General features: G+C 40.4%; 1 pseudogene; it reads right to left on the bottom strand.

The window, feature by feature from the left end:
- Positions 1-903: 903 nt before the first annotated feature.
- Positions 904-1,740, bottom strand: LOC118983206 (SAP domain-containing ribonucleoprotein-like; annotated as a pseudogene).
- Between the last annotated feature and the right edge of the window lie 17,448 nt (positions 1,741-19,188).

The following is a 19,188-nucleotide window of genomic DNA, read 5'->3' as shown; positions in this document are numbered from 1 at the left end:
TACCACGGTTTATCCATTCATCTGCTGAGGGCCATCGTATTTGCTTCCAAGCTTTGGTAATTATGAGTAAAGCTGCTATAAACACCTCAGTTCAGGTTTTTATTAGACATAAGTTTTCAATGCCACCCACAGTGTCCAGTCACATCCAACCCCGACCATCCCCTGAAGCCGCAACTGCCACAAAGACGAGCTCCAGGCTTGTCCTCCAGGTGGAGCTTCCCAGGGGCATGAAGAGTCCCCTAAATAAAAAGAGAAATGTTTCAGAAACATAGATCAGTAGTTAGTATTTTATAAGAGTGCTTAGATAAAATTTACACACAGTTTTAACATGGACTGCTTAACACGAACTCTTGAAACATTGCAAAAATGCAATTTGAAGAATATTAAAAATACTAGTTTTCACCGTTCAGTTAATCAAAAGTAAAGATCCCAAAGCAAATGAAAGTGACAAAGCGGGAGAATTTTCCAGAATTACATCTTCACATAGAATCCATGTATTTCAGAGTGAACCTCTTTAGAGAAGGCTGGGTGAGTAAACACAAGAGCCTCGCCCTCAGAGGCCCAGATCCTGAGCTCCCCTGGGGTAGGCGAAGGGCGCGATGTCTGCGGCTCTGGAGAGTAATGCAATTAATTCCAAATCGCAAATCCTGCTGAGGGCTTAGAGTCCAATATGGGCTTAAACAACCATTTTAGAATAAGTATATTTAAAACAAATTCCATTTTAATAACAGTTTTAGAAATTTAACTTGAATCTGATGAATTATGTTCAATATAAATATTTTATTGTAACATTCATGCTATTTTACATTTTTTGGTCTTTTCTATTTTTATTAAAAAGCAAAATAATTTAAACAATAGCAACAATCTTAAAGTTGGAACTGCAAATCACACTGCTACTGTAGTTCATTGGTGCACCTGCGGTACATACTCTCTTAATGCGAGGAAGAACCTAGGCACAAAACTGTATTTAGGTATATATGTGACAAGAAGAACCAGAGAGATGGAAACCACTGGAGAACAGAAAACACTGAGTTTCTCATCAGGCATCCCAAAGCTTTCTACTCTTTTCCTCTTCGTTGCCGCTGTATTCTCTGTGGTTCCTGTTTCAGCTGAACTTGGGACAATTCCAAATCGCTCCTTCCTCTTTTTCAGTTTCTCATCATCTTCAGACTTTCTGGAGATTGAAGAGACATTCAAACCGAATCTTTGAGCTCTTTCCTTTAGCTTGTTCAGGTCAACCATGGGCTTGTGTCAGACGACAGGCCTTTGGATGGAACTGAAGAAATCCCAAATCTAGCTGCTCGGGCAGCTTTCTTACTCCCCCAGCTCACAGGTACATTGGATCATTCGGCCCTCTGCTGCGTTCTCTCAGTCTGTGGTATTTCAGATGTCATTTTTACCACTTTCTTCTCTGATGCCACATCAACAGTTTTTTCAGGGGGTTCTTCCTCTTTGACAGGCAGTTCTCTGGGCGTTGGTTCTTCTTCCTCTGTTTCTTTTCCCAGACATCTTCTTCATTTGCCTCCTCTTCAGCATGCCCTTCAACGTAGGCCTGGAGCCTGTTGGCGAGATCTTCTTTTATTCCCTTAGTCTCCAAACCACGAGCAAGACTTTCCCGCTTTCGTTCAGCAGGCTTCAGTTCACGGAGCTCTACCGTCTCCGCCGCCATCTTGGTAGCCCTCTATTTTACATTATTTTTGTTATAAGACACAGATAAGAAAGTCTATAGGAAAAGAAGTATTTCATGAAGCCCTTACAACTGGTCGTTTCAAAGTCACTATGGACAATGCACAAGGGAGATCCCACTGTGGAAGGCGAGCCTGGGAGAACAGAGGAAAGGGAGCAGACTCACCTCTACATAATCATGTAAAGTACAAACTGGACAATGGCGGAAGCAGCCTGGAAGATGAAAATAGCTATCTTTCTCCTTAATTTCATTACTCAATTTCCCTCAGAATGGAGTGTACATAATGCATTCATAAATGTAGGAAGAAGAATGTGTGGTGGACCACAAGTTACCAAAGTTGGACTCATTTGTTTAGTCTGAGATTGCCGAAACCAGACCATTAGAGAGGGATGTTTCCTGGTGGTGCAAAAAGAAGTTTATTCTTAGAGTAAAACCATTTAAGAAATGACCATTCCAGAAAAGAGTTTTCTGGGTATATACAGAAGAACTTGCAATACAGTTGTTAATGCAGTGTTATCAAAAATCTAGCCGTTGAGTGATATTTGAAGTTCTAGTGAGAAAGTTAATACTTACAACTGACCAACTTCTCTGCATTCTTCTGAACTGCACTCCAACTTCCTTTTCAGAGAAACTCTTCCTGTTTAAATGAAAATATATCTTATATTTTCCCTCAGAAAGGTAGCCCAAAAGGAAGAGAAAATGAAAGAAACCTGTGTAATTAATTATACCACCTTGTTTGACTTCCATTGATAAATTTTATGGGAAAAATATGATGTCCTAACATTAATAATATTCATGCATAATTGCAACACCTTAGAATCTAAATTCTTTTCATAGAATCTAAATCAAGTCTTTCAACTGTATAGACATGATTTAAAATAAATTCTTGTTTCACTAACCCCCTCCAAAACTCTCTATTAAAAACCCAGGGCTTTAGCAACAGCCACTTCTTCCTGTCTTAAAGACCCCATTCATATTCCCCAGAACCTGGCAGATAATCAGTAGCTGTGAAACAATATCTGTAAGAGACGTCGGAGCCCATCCTCATAGATTGTAGAGGTGTCTGATGTAGCCAAGGCCTCTTTACACTCTGAGCACATAATACCCTATCCTATACCAAGACTGGACCCCAACCCAGATGATAAGTCTTGGTTTTCCAACCTCCCTGAAGCACAGGTATAGTAAATAGGCATGTTAAGACCTTTTGATACCATGGAGGGACAGACCTTGCCTCTGATAGCACTAGAAAAATCTTCACTCTGCTCCAAAATATCAAGACACCATAAAATCTCCTAGCTCCTTGCACCATATACAACTCATAGTTCCAATTCTAGAAATCTATGTTCTAGAAATCATTTATACATTAAATGTTCATTGTGCACCTGTTACATCAAGGCATTGTGCTAGGTAGTAGAGACACGAAGGAGAACAAATCAGAAAAGACTTCTGATGTCACAAAGACCAGAAAAAAGTGAGAACAGATAATAGATAAGTAAACAAAAAAGATAATTTCAGAAAAACAACTGCTTTGTAGGAGATAAACAGGGTAATTAGTACTTTGAGTGTATATGGGGGTTACTTCAAATAGAGGGGTGGGGAAGGCCCCTCTGAGTAGGTGACATGGGCTGAGATGGAATGCAAGGAGCCCAGGTAAGACCCAGCTAAAAGGGCAGGAAAGGCAAGGCAAGGCTCTGTAAGACCCTAGCCCAGCTCCTAGGCCTCCTCTGGAGCCTCTGCCTCCCAGACACCAGGCCTCATGAATGCTGACTCTCTGACCTGCTCACACTTGTTGTACCCACACACTCCTCCCATGTTAAGTGCAAGCCCTAAGGACTCACAGCTGTGTCAGAGGAGTCACCACCCCAGGTGCAAGCTTCTGCTGATGATCAACACTCCAAGAGCCGCATTAGCTTTATCCTACTGGCTTATGTACAAATGGTCTTTGGGTGTCTTCCCAGTCAGAAGTTAGACCTGTACTCAAATCACACTTATAGGAAGATGCTGAGGCAAGAAATGTGGAGAAACCTGTTTACTGGTACCTTGGAATTTGCTCCTCTGGCCACGTTCATGTTGATGAAGTATGAGACTCTTATAATAAAGGCTTTCTTTTGTTTAAATAAACTAGTTTGAGTTACTCTCTGTTACTTACAATCAAAGAATATGAACTATAATAATCTCTCTACATTTCCCAGCACCCACCATGCAAGTATTCTACTTAATTCCAGTTCTGAGCCAGGCACCCAGTGATTTAATATAATGATGAGGGACCACTCTTGGTCAGCTGTCCTATGCATTTTCTTCCTGAAGTTTCACTAGACAGCCTGTCATTTCTTAAATGATAGTGCCTTACACTGTTTCCAAATAGTATACTGGAAGCCTCTAGCTCCGGAATTGCCCAGATGCTCTTTCTGTTGTCATACCTTCTGTCTGACCCTTTGATAGCAATGCGTTCATTTTCATGCTTCTCTCTTGTTTGTGTTAAGGTTTTTTCTTAATCTTCACTTTGACATTAGTCTTTTCTTTCCTTTAAGTGTTTTAAGAAACTTCCTTATCATATTTGCCTCGATATCATTGAACACTTCTCAATGGGTGGTGCCATTGGAGCAAAATACCTGTGCTCTGTTGTTGGATCAGCAACAAGGTGTGAAAGAAATGTTAAATTTTCCTTCCCACTTGTGAATTTAGTACAGTGTATTTGGTAGGTATTACAGACGACATCAATTTTAACCTCAAGTATGAGTATATAATGAAAGCCTATCAGGAAGAGATGCTGAACTTTGCAGGAAAAGAGGCACCGAAAACTATTCCACAGAAAATAACTGAGAACCTGTTTCTGGGAAGAATAAGGTTTCCCAAGAACACAAGTCTGGTTTTCATAACAGCCATCATCATTCCTACTCATAAGGAATGATTTCACTAGAAGAAAAGTAGTCAGAAACAAATATTTATTGTGAAGATTCAGACTTTAAAGTCACTTTCTGTCCTAATAAGAAATGATTCTTAGTTACCATTTAAAGATGAGTGAAGTAATCCATCTATATTTGATTTAATTATTCCAAATAATTAATCTCCATCCATGGCATACTCCCATCCCAACGAATGACACACCACACACACAGATATCTATCAAGGCAAACAAGTTTCATTTAAATACTATAATCATTCACCAGAAAGTATGAAAAAACGGGTCTGCGAACTTTACCCTTTGTCTCACCTCCTGCACCGACGCATTCCTTACACAAAGTCTGCTGAGACTCCCTGCGGTTTCCAGAGCAGTTCTAACCCTTCGGCAGCTCTAGTGGCAGGGCGCCTTGCTTCCCACTACGGTTGTGTGTTTATTTCTTATGCTCACAGACTTCCAGGTCCTTAAAGAAATAAATGTTTATTGAAAGAGTATGTTAAGGTATTTAACAGCTTGCCAGTAACTTGTTCAATGTGACTGACTCAATAATATAGTATTTGTTATCTTAGCACAGAGCAGTTATTAAAGTTGCACCGTGGTCTAAGATGAAAGCATTTAGGTTGGCATTGTAGTAGCTCGTAGCAAAGAACATCCATTCTGAAACCCAGAAAGCTACGTTCAACCACACGAATATGGCATTTTCTCAAGTTATCCTCCAGGCTTGACCCAGCCTCAAAGATGGAGAGATTATTCATGGTGACTCAGCCCTGGACAGGCAGTAAAGGAGCTAAAAGGTGGGCACAGATGGAATTTAAACCCGGAACATTGTAAGAGAGAAGATTAGAAAGAGTTATTTTAAGGGCATGGAGTCCACATGGAGATCACATTGGAGGTTTGGGTAAGGGTTGCCTCCTTGCACCCCACAGAGTAAAGCACATAACTGGAATTTTTTCTCAACAGAGATCAGAGAAGTGACCTGAACATTCTGTCTTTCAGCCAGGCATGAACATCTGTTTACAAGGCAGTTGCTCAAATAAAAAAGGGGGGAAGCTCACCGTTTTCCCAAACTTTTAACTTAAACTGTTGGACTAAAGATCAACTATGATGCAATAGCCCATACTAATGTCCTTTCAAATGGCAAAAATAAACTTGCTTTCCCAAAGATTCCAAATGTAACCAGTCAGAAGAAGATTAATGAAAAGTGTCCTATCGCTTCTCGGCCTTTTGGCTAAGATCAAGTGAAAAGTGTCCAACTTTTTCAGATTCTGGTTTCCTCTCCTCTATGAGTGATTTTTCTAAAGTCTTTTGTTTGAAAACAGTCAGGTTGAAAATGGTTCCGGAATTTCTTCTTGGTCTTGTTGAAAATAGGGGGCAAGTAGACGAGGGACAGGTTCCTGTGGCCACACTCCTCTTCTTTCTCTGGTAGCTCATCCACACAACTCTAGGCACCTTCATCCACAAATAGAAGTGTTCTCCAAAGAAAGGACAACCTCTCCAAATATGTAACATGCATGGACATATATTTTGTTCAGCCCAAGTCCTGGTACAAGCTAACTTCTTACTGTCAAAAATAAAATGGTGCAAGACAAGTATTGAGGATCACATCGCAGATATAAATACATACATTTAGAAGCATCAAGTTGTCAGAAATTTGACAAGAGGAAACAAAAATAACACAAAGAAAAAATCTTGTCAAAAAATGTGAATAAAGTTGAAAGATCTGCAGACCCATAAAATCTTTTGACAGTAGCACTAAATATAACCTGAGGTGGCATGTAAACCCAAAAGTTAATCTCATCTGATGCGTTGTTTTCTAAGATGTGACTTAAGAGTATTTTAAAAGGAAACACAAAACAGATATGAACATTACTTTGGTTGTCATTGTCGTTGTCTCCAATGGTTGTCAAAACTCGGATTTAGAATCTGTATTAAAACCATACATGATAGGTAAATAAAAAACCGATGGCTTGAACGCACAGTTTTTTTTAAATCACTCTTTTTGTCCCTATTAGAATACACAAAAATAGCCGTCAGTAAATGCTTTTCAACTAAAATAGTGCTAGTTTGGTAAAGACACTTATGGAGAAAACAATTCTGGAAATTTGAAGTGGGATCCAAACTACTGAATTGTTTTCTTAATGGGTTTCTTCATCCATAGGTAGCAGACAAATAAGTTTTTTCTTGAGGGACCCAATTACCTAGATATGTTTTTCACAACCTGACTAGCTTGTCAGAGCAACAAAAGCACTGCTAAATCTCTAGAGAGCTTAACAATTTTCTTCATGATTGCCCAGATTCATCTAGATTTTAGAGATGGTACCAGCATGCTTATAATTGAGAATTAGCTTTATGATTTCAGTTAAAACTGAACAGATTTTTCTCAGAATTGATTTTGAACTTGAGAAAAGTGTGCATCATGAGAAGAACATTAGAATCAAGTGAGAAGTTTTAAAGTGGTTCTATATCTTTTATTTAGATTTTTCTTGTGATTACCATTAAAAATGAGTTAAATCTACTTTTTTTAGTTTTAAGCATTGCCTCATGCACTTACTTTGTTTACTACTCATTTTTAATATTCACCACTCCACCATCATAAGTATAAAAAGCATATCCATTTTAAATAAATGTTAAGAAAATAAAATTGGTAAGAAAACCTCAAATATTGGTGATATAGACATACATTATGAAAGATTCCTAATTGGGGGGACGTGGACTGACAATTAGAATATGCAGCGCAAGAAGAACCAAACGAGGCCCTTTCCAGTGTGGCTCAGTTGGTTGGAGCATTATCCTTTAAACTGAAAGGCAGCCTTTTCAAAACCCGGTCAGGGCACATACCTAGGTTTCAGGTTTGATCCCTGGTCGGGGTACTACAGGAGGCAATGGACTGATGTCTCTCTCTTTCCCTTTCTCTCTCTCTCTTCACTCTCTTCCCTCCCTTTTTCCTTTTCTTTCTCTCTAAAAGTCATAAAAAAATGTCCTCCGATGAGGATTAAATTAAAAAGGAGAAGACCCAAAGTGGGGCAGGAGACCAGTTTCCATGCAAAGTATTGCCTCTAACTGCCTCCACTGCAGTCTTGTAGTGACATTAATCACTCCCGGTCTAATTTGTCATGTATCAAATGAAAAAAACAGATTCAATGTATGATTTTTAAGCTGTGTTTTTCAGAATAATAGGGTTCTGAGGAGTCCCTCCTTTGGGGCCACCCTGAGGCAAGTCCAGGAGACGGCTAAGAAAGTCAGCATGAGAATTCACAAAGGATTTTGTTAGCAAATAGTTCCCTTCTCTAATTTCAAAAACTACTGGACTAAACTGCTCACATTACTTTTGCTCCTAAATTCTAAGAAGAGAGAATTAGTTATGGGTTTTTAGAGGTCTCTGATGTAATCCGTTGAGGTTATATTCAATGATCTCCACCAAACAGTAACACACCCATTTCTTTCTAGGGCTTTCTTCCTGGTCCTGTGTTTGCGTGTTGTCTATACTCCGGGAACCGCCTGCACGTTGACGTCGTTCCTTCACACAGAGCGGCGTTCCTGGGTTAGACTGGTGCTCTGAGGGCCTGCGGGCATCCCCACCACTGCAGAGGAGGCCTCCCTGAGCAGGTCGGTGTGAGCTCCGTCCCAGCCAACAAACAGGCCCCGCAGGTCCCAGCTGACCAGGCTGATACTGGAGATAAGGAGCTAAAGCATTATGAGCAGTTACCATGACAAAAACACATAACATTCTACACACAAATCGAAGTGAGAGAAAGAAAAGATGGGAATAAACAAGAAACATAGAAAGCTTTCAATTTAAAAACTGGATCCAGAAATTTAAAATAAGGCACCAGAGAAGTCATGAAGACTGAGGAAATGCTGCTTGTTGGAAGGTCTCCCTCACCATTTATTTACCCAAACTGAGCCTCTCGCTATCCCTCGATGTTCTGAAGATCCAGCCAGCATGAGGAATCTTAATGAAAATCATCTATGTTAGAGAAATATAAAATAAATAGCTTGACTTCACGGCAGTTGTTTATGGAAACAGCAGTGCTGTTTACCATGTGACCTCCAGTGACAAGTCAGCTGCTCTGATCCAGCCCATTGGGAACATTCTAAAGACTTAGGTCGGGTGAGACATAGAATGTTTTTGAAATGTTAAAAAATGTCCAGGCTGCATTAGTGCTTGGATCATCTATTTATTACTGCTTAACAAAGTATTCCAAAACTTAACGACCTAAATATATAAGCCTAAATGAAGTGCATTTTTATTTGCTCATAATTCAGTGAGTCCCCAATTTAGGCTGCACATCGCCGGGCAGTTCTTCTGTGGCTTTTGCCAAGTCACTTCCATGGCTGCAGGTATTAATGACTCAACTGACACAGGATGGTCCTGATGGCCTCATGGACATATCTGGCAGCGGGCACTGCCTGTCAGCTGGGCCACATGTCCCCGGGTACACTCAGGCTCCTTCACAGGCAGCGGCAGTGACAGGAGGGCAAGGGCAAACACTGCAAGCCTCTCAAGGTCTAGGTCAAAATCACACCATTCTGTCACATTTATCAGCCAAAGCAACTAGGAAAGCCAGTTCCAGACATAAGGAGTGGGAAAATAAAACCTATCTTTCAATGGAAGGAGAAAAGTCCCACGGTAAAGGGGCTTGTATACAAGATGGGAGGAATTATTGGTCATCTTCAAAAACAATATTCCATGCTATCTTTAACGCATTTTTTTCTCTCTCAATCTAGAGTGCTAGCTCCCAAGAAAGAAAACCGGCCTTTAAAGAAAAGGTGCTGAGCCTAAGTAACTGGAAAATAATATTTTGACTGGAAACTGTAAGACTAAAAACAATAGAAAATGTACATGAACCGGTACTTAGATTGAGATGGCTGTTTCCTGTGGGGGGATGGCTTCACAACTCTGACACTGCCGTACGTGTGCCCTGAGACGGGACAGGTGAAGGCACAGCAGCCCTGGGCGCCAGGTTTCTCACTGTTGGGGGAGGAGGCTGCGGACACAGGGCAGAGGCCAAAATAAACCTTGTGGCTTTGAATTAGAAAGACATCCGTATAAAGTTTAGTTTAGCTATACATAGGTGAATATACATATGTGTATGTGTATGTTAATACACATACATCTATTTCCTTGCTGTATCCACTGAGGAGCTTGGAAGCAATGACGCTACAAAAGCAAGAAGGACGCCAAGGGCCCACATCTTACTTTCTGTGCTGTCTTCCCATTAAGGAACCAGTGCCCTTTGGAAAGAAGGCTGGTACTAGGGCTGGGGCCGGTAACACGCATATACAAAGTGAATCTGGAGGACTTTGTAGTGCCAGAAAGTAAAGCTATGTTAAAAAAACAGTGTGGGCATGTCAAAAGGACACAGGAGCCAACTTCAACTTAAAGAGCTCCCAATGGCCAAAGCTGAAACAATTCAAGCAAAATATAGAAATATGACATTGGGTTCTAAGCCAAAGTATAAAGTAACTTTCCATGAGTCTATACTGATATAAATAAATGAGGGAGAAAAGACAAATCTCCTGAACAAAAGAATTCCAAATAATTTCTACAGGTACCCCCCTCTGGAGGGTGCAGCTGAACTCCCCACCCGGTAAGTATGGGCTGTGCTTAGTGACTCGCTTCCAAAGAGTAGACCAGGGAAGGGGAAAATATGACTTCACCGTGGGAAAGCCTGACAAGTGCCACCTCAGGCAGGGGACCAAGGTTTACATCATCAGTGATTAAGTCACACTGGTAACACGAACCCTTGGTATGACATGATGAGAATGGCATGTCACCTGTGTGGCCATCCTTCCAAAATCCCAAAACTCAGGTTCAACCATGAGAAAAACATCAGACTGTTCCCCTCAAAAGTGTCTGGGTTATTAAAATCCAGGAAAGTTTGGGAAGTTGTTATCAACTAGAGAAGCCTTGGGAGACAGGAGGACTGAATGTACCGTGATAATCTGGAACAGAAAAAAGGCATTAGGGCAAAACTACTGAAATCCGAATAAAGTATGGAGTCTATTCAATAATGTGCCGATGCTGGTACTTGGTTGTGAAAAATTTGCCATTGTAATGAAAGATATTGACACTGAGGAGACAGGGTGAGAATTTATCAGGAACTCTCTGTATTGTCTTTGCAACCTTTCTGTAACTCTAAAAACATCCTAAAAACCAACCTAGCAACCAACTCTTAGGGAATTCTAGTTTCCTGTCTCTGGTTTAAACCTTACTTCCATCTGCTTTCCCAGATTTTCATTCCAAAACCTTGAAGTCTCCTATTCAGCCTAGCCCTTTGGATTGAACAAGTCTGGATGACCCACTGACCTTTGAGTGAATTATATAAATATAAAAATGTACATATCCCCACATACACATATACACACATATATAAACATGTGTATTTGAGAGACACAAACCCACAGACATATGCATATATACGCATGTATAATCACACTGCAGACACACAAAGTGAAAATAAATATGCTGTCCTCTGAACAGCCTATTGTTTTTTCTGACATAAGAACAAAGTGCCATTCATAAACATACTTTCTTCATGAAATGTATTTGTGAAGCTGAAGCTAAAAGTCTCCACATAGGCATAGACTCCCTTTGAAGTATCTGAATCTCTCTCTCTCTCTTTGTTTTTATTAAAGACAGTCCCTAAATTTTGCAAACTTCAGGCCCCACAAAACCTGGATTCACCTATTTCCAGAAGGTATCACAGTATTTCATTGCATAATTGAACCGTAGTTTCTTAGTTTTTTAAGATTTTATTTCTTTATTTTTAGAGAGAGGGGAAGGGAGAGAGAAAGGGAGTGAAATATTGATGCACGGGAGATACATTGATTAGTTGCCTTGCACACAGCCCCAACTGGGGACCTGGCCCACAACCAGGCATGTGCCCTGACCAGGATTCAAACTGGTAACCTTTTAGTTCACAGGCCAGTGCTCAATCCACTGAGCCACACCAGCCAGGACTGGACCATCCTTATTTAAATAAATTCCTCAAAGAGATTCTTCAGAATATCACCCAGTATTTCAGCATGGGTGTTGAGTTAGCACCCCCCCCCAAATTCTTTCTCTGTGCCCTAGGCCTGACACTCAATCCAACTCCTCGCTCCTCTCCCTGCTCCTATGGGTTTCTAAATGGTCTTGAAGAGAGAATTACAAGCACATTGAGACAACAGAAAACAAGTGCAGGTTCTTGAGGAGGAAATCAGTAAGAGGAAGCTGTGTTTTGGAGAATCTTACGACAATCACTTTATCCACAAATTGGAATGTCATTAGTGCTCTGTGAAAATTTAAGTCCCACAGTAACTGGGAAACAAAGCAACTGTAATGAGTTTGAGACCCCCTGTGGTGGCAGTTGCAAGTCCAAGGGCCAAAGACACCTTGATATGGCTCTTATAATCTTTGAAACAAGTAAACAGAAAATAGAGAGTGGGTCTACTGAGAGGGCATGTTGGTGGGCACATTTTAGAAAGACATGCTCTTATGCTTCCTTTTTTCCCCCTCCTGTAACAATAGAAGGCCTCCTTATGAATCCAGACAGGACTTTGACATTGAAGTATGCAGAAAGTAGACAGAGGAGGACTTTAGAGGACAGCACATTCTGACCAGCAGCATTATGGGTGGTTTAAGAGGTCAGGACTGAAGCGTCTATGTCACTGACTGGACACTAGACACAATGAAGGAGTTGCAGGGCCCTCGCAGGAACACAACAGAAGAATGGCCAGTCCCAGGAAGGGCCAAGCACACCTGCAAGGGAAAGAGGGGACTCACTCTGACCACAGCCAGGAAATAGTGGTCAAAAAAGAGTTGCACTGATGTAGCGTGTAGGGTCACCATGGCACAATGCAATGTTGACCCTAAAGGGCTGGGGGAAGCATCCAGAAGCAGAATCCTACTTCAACTCCTGCCATCCTTGCCGTCCCCTAGCTCTGTGGCCCTGGACAAGGCACTTAACTTCCAGGGGAAGAGTTTACTATATCACAACATCTGTCTAGACTAAGTCCAGCCATTGTTAACATAATGAGAAGTTTACTCGACATCGCTGTAATGTGGCAGCCAAGGACAGTGGACTGGAACACACATGAGTGAACAATGACAACTTCACTATGCAAGTCAGTGGGGGCAGTAGACACCAGTGAGTGAGCATGTGTCCTGTGTGGCCATTGCATTCAAAATGACTGAGCAAGGTAAGCAATGAACCTGCAACAAATTTTGCAAATTAAGCTTGAACATTTCTCCACGGAAACTATTTGGTTGATTCAGAAGACCAAAGCTATGGGCAACTGGTAATTGGCAGCTTCATCACCACAGCATGCCCCGTCAGGCATCAGGTCTCATGCAGAGTTTTTTGGCAAAACATCAAATCCCCCAGGTGACTCAGCCCCTCTACAGCCCACATTCGGTGTCCTGAGCCTTCTGGGTTTCCCCAAAACTAAAATCAACTTTGAAAGGAAAGAGATTTCAGACTGTTGATGAGATTCAGGGAACATATGACGGGGCAGGTGATGGCTATTGGGAGAACTGTGTGAGGTCCCAAGGTGCCTACTTTGAAGGGGACTGAGGCATCATTGTCCTATGCACAGTGTTTCTTGTATCTTGTATCTTCTTCAATAAATGTCTCCATTTTTCATAGTATATGGCTAGATACCTTCTAGACAGATCTCATCTGCAAAATGGAAAGAGCATACCAACCTTGCTTTAAAGATTACATATACACTCATGTGCCGTATGACAGCTTTGTGGTCAACAATGGAATGCATATAGCATGATGGTCCCATAAAATTATAATGGAGCTGAAAAATTCCAATCATCTAGCAATACCATAGTGGTCTTAACATCATAGCTATGGTAACATTGTAGCGCAACACCTCACTCACATGTTTGGGGTGATGCTGGCATAAACAAGCCTACTGTGCTGCCAGCAAAGTGTAACACACACAGTTATGTACACTACATAATGCTTGATAATGATAATAGACCATGTTACTGGTTTATATGGTTACTATACTACACTTTCTATTGTTATTTTAGAGTGCACCTATTTACACAAACATTCACTGTGAAACAGTACTCTGTTACACTGGCAGAGTGGCACGCATCTCATGCTTACTGAGATGCATTTACTCTCGTGTTGTTTTGTACAGTAGCATGCGTACAACACAGGCTTGCTCCTTGCGGTACAGGCGCGTAGCCTAAAGCAATAGGCTATAGGCTATAGCATACAGCCCAGGTGTGCAGGAGGCTAGACCATGTGTGTGCACGTGGACAGGCACTTTGTGATGGGTGCACAACGTGGCAATCACTTAACCACCCACTTCTCAGAACGCATCCCCATCAAGTGTCCCATGACTGTGCAATGTTAAGCACAATGCCTGTCACTTGATGTGTGTACATAATGTGGTATTATTTTAAATGATATTAATAGATTCATTGTTCCTTCTCTCTCCTTGTCTCCTTCTCATATCAGCGTCTTTCCTTCCCGAGCCCCAGGTCATCCATGTGGTTCCTCGGAAAGGGTGACTTTTTCATTAACTGTGGGCACGTCCTTACTCCTTGGATTTACTCACTACAGCTAATCTCATTGTTCTAAAGAACCTCTGGTAGTTCTTGCACTTGGAAGACATGAACCTGCGTGGACGCTGTTGAAGGTGCTTGCTCCCAGTTCACTCACAGTCATTACTGCTCGCTCACCAGTTTGGGAACAAAGAACAACTGTCTATTCATCTCTACTCACCTAGTGTCAATCAGATGTTAGAGCTAAAAGATACGTTTGGAGGCTTTGAGAGTTTGACAGTTTGACAGTTTGGAGGCTTCTGAAAAAGTTAAACATAGAGTTCCTACACAATCCAGTAACTCTGCTCCTAGGCATATGCCCCAAAGAATTGAAAACAGGCCCTCAAACACATACTTGTATGCCGATGTTCATTTCAGCATTATTCACAATAACCAAGAGATGGAAACAATTCAAGTATCCATCAACAGATGAACGGATGAACAAATATAGCATATACATACAATAGAGTATTACTCAGCCCTAATGAGAAATAAAATTCTGATAGATGCTACAACATGGATGAACCTTAAAAAGTATGCTAAGTGAAAGAAGCCAGTCACAAAAGGAGAACTGTTGTATGATTCCACATATATAAAATGTCTAAACAGGCAAATGTAGAGAGACAGAAGGTAAATCAGAAGTTACCATGGGCTTGGAAAGGAGAAGTGGGGAGCCACGGCCTGACAGGTACAGTTTTGTTTGGGGTGATGAAAAAAACTGGAAGTAGATAGTGGTAATGGTTGTACAACATTGTAAATGCAATGAATAGTGCTGAATTGTACACATAAAATAATTAGGTGACTATTTTTTATATAGCTTACCACAAAGAGAAAGAAAAAAAAGATGCATCATGATACACTAAAAAAAGTCTAATTCATCAATTATAACAACATTTTTTTCAAATTTCAGTATACCCGAAATTGACATTTGTGTTGTAATCAATGGTGTCATGCCTACGGGCTGCCAGGGCGTTGTCAAGTGGAGCCACTGGCTGCACATGTTCAAGTTCGGCTTTTATTCCCATTACTACTGTGAAGATGCTACCCCTGAACACTTCTCTCAACATACTATTCAAAAACCACTGAAGGAGGCAGTTACAGGTTCTATTTTTTGGTTCTTGTTTGTTTGAAACCTTGTTATATCTACTGCTAAGTACGAACAGTGTCGGCATCAAACACAGGACTGTGCCCACGGCCTGGAGCGCGTTCCAGGGTGGCACTGAAGCGCTCTCAGAGAACTGCGGCCGCACCGTGTTCCCAATGACACCCAGGATGATGGACAGTGTGGAGAAACACACCCAGCGAGGGCGCTGAACGGAGACGTCCGTCGGCCAAGAGAGGGGTGACCTCTGAATTTGAAATGTTTTGCAAATAGCTTAGCCCATCTCTTTTGCTTATGTTTTCCCTTTTAACTACACACACCCAAAGCTAAGCAAACCCTTTCAATACACACAAAATAAAAATTTTCAGTGATAAGAGTCACTGTGACGTAACACTCATTGAGACATTAAACCTCCCTTCCCTTGGGAGGGTATAAAGTATCTTACAAGCAATGGCATCTTATATCTAATACAGTAACTGCAACAAATAACCAAAAAGTAATACCCCTAATAAAATGAAGCACTCCTACATAGCAGCAACAGAAACTCATGAACAAACCAGTTTTTGAAAATGAGCAAAGGAAAAGCGCAGTTCACAAGAAGTTAAGTGGCCATTGACTTGTTGGGTAGGTGGTCTGCCTCACTAAGGCTAGAGCTGGGTGTTTGCTGGTGGGAGACGGACTCCGTGCTCCTGTTCCAGGTGGCACTCAGCATGTGCCTTGTCCCCCCACCCCCCTATGACGACTCTGAGCAGTGAGCTTGGGAAACACACTGCAACCTATGCAGTCCAGCCACTTTCTCTTTCCTTTTGGGATGTACCTGTCTTCTGAATCAGGAATTCTCTGCTTTTCCGTGTTTTCTGCAGAGAGACTGCCAATGGCAGATCTGCAGTCTTCCAACTGTGCCTGTGATAAAACTGGGAAAGACTAATTGTAGAATATAGTATTTGGAAAACTACTGTCATCATGGATATAGGCCATACTGTCCAGTAGCTTTATCAACAGCATAGGTAATAGTCTCCATCCTCTTGATTTCTGAATCTGCCTCTTCATTTACTCTAAATTAGGCAGAAAAAAGGCAAGGGAGTGGGATTCTCTTAAGTCTCAACTAATTTTTAAGCAGCTGCAATTAAAAAGAAGGAAAATAGTAATTTTCACATTTTATCGGTAAAAATAAAATAATAATGTTAGTAGGCAGCAAGACACCCAATTTTACTGTTTGGAGGACTATATATTGGCAAAGGTCTTGGAGGATTTGGAAGCAATATTTACATATTTAAATATGCATACTTTATCCTTACAATTTCACTTCCTACAAAAGTACTCAAACATGTAGGAAGTTATTTCCAAAATATATTCCTAACAGCGGTGTTTAATAGTGAAAAATTGGACTGGATTAATCATATGCATAAGTTAGCACAGGGGTTTGGCAAACTGTGACTCATGGGCCAAACCTGGCCTGGTTTTGCAAATAAAGTCTGTTGGAACACAGCCCTGCTCATAAGTTATGTATTGCCTATGGCTGCTTCTGTTATTAAATGTTAGGAGGTCAGTAATTGCAAGATGACCTGTGAAGTCTAAAACGTTTATTATCTGGTCTTTACTTGCCAACCCAGTTCAGAAGAATGAAGTAGATGTATTTAGACAGACAGTTCTGAGGCTCTACCATGAAAAACAAAATCCAAATGACAACTTGTGTAATTCCTACTATGTAGTTACTGCGATCTCTGCTATATACAAAATACTATCCTTACAGAATGCATTCCAACACGAACAGAATGAACAGCACTTATTTATTTGAAGAAGAGAGGAGTTGGAGCAGGGGTAGAGGGATGATTTTAATGGGCACCTATTCCGGTATTTCTTTCAGAAACTTTTTAGTACAGGCAACGGAAAGGGCAAAGAAAATGTCTGGATCCACCAGGAGGGCCCTCTCTTCGCCTCCTAGTACCCCGTCCCTCTACTAAATCCTTCCGAGACTCAGCTTCTGCCAACACAGAAAGCTCCATCAGACTCCCTACGATTTTTACTGGTACTCTTTCCTTCCTCCAAGAAGGGCAGAGATGAGTGGTTTATTCACTGATCATTAATGAGCATGCAAATTTTGCTGTTAGCCTCACTGTGTTTCCTTTGGAGAAATGTTAAGACAAATTAGAGACATTTGTTTCACTTAATTTTGATCAGATAAACCAAAGATTTATAAGGAAACCACAGCTGAAAGTGAGTAGTCATAACCTAAGCATCTTGGTAACTGACATTCACTTCTTATTTTTATCTGAACAAAAGATAAAAAAAGTTAAGCTTCAAAAATGAGAATCTGACAATAGTAGTCTTGGATCAGTCTTCCTTCCCCCCAAAAGTTTAATGTTTTTCCTTAGCTGAGTACAAATTATCTTAGATAGCAAAATCACTGAAAACTTAAAAGTCTCATGCTGAACCACATTTTTGGCAATTTCTGGTGCCTCTTCCTCCTGCTAAAACTAGTGTAGTCTTAACTTAAAGGGAGATAAAAGTCATTGGGAGCTGTGGTCCGCTGGCAAGAAGCTAATTACTTAATCCTTGAATCAAGTCATCTTTCTCTCTGGGCAAACCATCAATGTTCGTTTGTCATCACAATACACTGCTTTAGGACTTCAGCCCTTACAAAGTGTTTTTCTATACATTACCCTATCTGTCCACACTTGTAATGGAGTCAAAGAGGAAATTCTGTTGTTTCTCTACGTGAACACTGACAGATGTTGAATAATTTGCCTGCAAGAACAACTGGTAAATGTCAAAGAAGAGACTCAAATGCTCCCTCTCAGAAACATCTAAGTATCTATTTTTAACAGTTTGAAGATGTATATCTTTCCTTTTTAATTGCCTCTTCTCAAATGACATCCAAGAAACATTATTTTACCATGGGAAACGATGAGTATTAAGTGTTTCAGGTTTCTATTTATATCTTTAACAGCAAATGACTTAGAAATTTCATAACATCTTAGAATGTAGCAATATCATTAACTAGTTTCTAAGACCAAATCTGCCTGTAAATTTCTTACTTCATTCTTTTTCCCCAAAGTATATGCAAATAAGTTATACTTTAAAAACATTACATAAAAGAAGCACAAAATGTATATGTATGTCCCAATAACAGTGAGAAAATCAAAGAAATTCAACCCATGGTATTACTATAAACATGTAGGCACTGATTTAAAAAAGATTATAAAAGATTGAATTTTAGAATTGCTGACAAGACACCTGAAAACACACCCTTTAAAGCAAGTCTTAGAAAATAATTTGGGGGTGGGTGTTTTTCTCACCACTTCCTCCCCACCAACCAAATATTCAAAAGCCTATCAAAAAATTTAAATATAACCTTCATGAGAAGTCCTAGGACACTGCGCATACAGTGAAGTAATTTGGGTAGCTAAAAAAATGGATGAAGACCTATTACAAAAACTAAAACTAGTCCTCACAAAGAAATAAAAATCAGTAAGCCCACTTAGCATTAGAGGGTCATTGGCATTGTCCCAGAATTCAAATGAAATACTGAAAAGAGTTCTGTGAGTCACCACTTCCTCTAACAGCCTATACGTAACCTCTTTAAAGATCTTGAGTTATCTAAACATCTGTGACAGACACAAAAAGCTCAAATTAATACAATTCTAAGCTTGACTGAATAACTGCAGAGCTCATTTTTAATGATGTCATCTTGCAAGGCAGACTTTCTTACAAGTCTATATTCTTAAAACATAGGGTAATAAGGCACTGCCTACAGTTTCAACATTTTTGGACAAAGAAAGGGAAAACCAATAAAATGTAAAAGGCTCTGGCAGATCCCTAGAAATGGAATATATCACTAAACTCATGATGAGAAGAGTAATCTAAGTAATCTGCAGAGATGTTTGAGAGTCCTAAAGTTCTTATGTCAAAAGGAAAAAGGTGTGAACTGTTATTTTTCCTCATTT

The sequence above is a fragment of the Sturnira hondurensis genome, unplaced genomic scaffold (assembly GCF_014824575.4).
Source record: "Sturnira hondurensis isolate 20B ecotype Veracruz unplaced genomic scaffold, ASM1482457v3 Scaffold0000396, whole genome shotgun sequence".
In the NCBI taxonomy this organism is placed as follows: Eukaryota; Metazoa; Chordata; class Mammalia; order Chiroptera; family Phyllostomidae; genus Sturnira; species Sturnira hondurensis.
The sequence above is the reverse complement of the archived record's forward strand: the minus strand, read 5'-3'. Positions and strand labels throughout refer to the sequence as shown.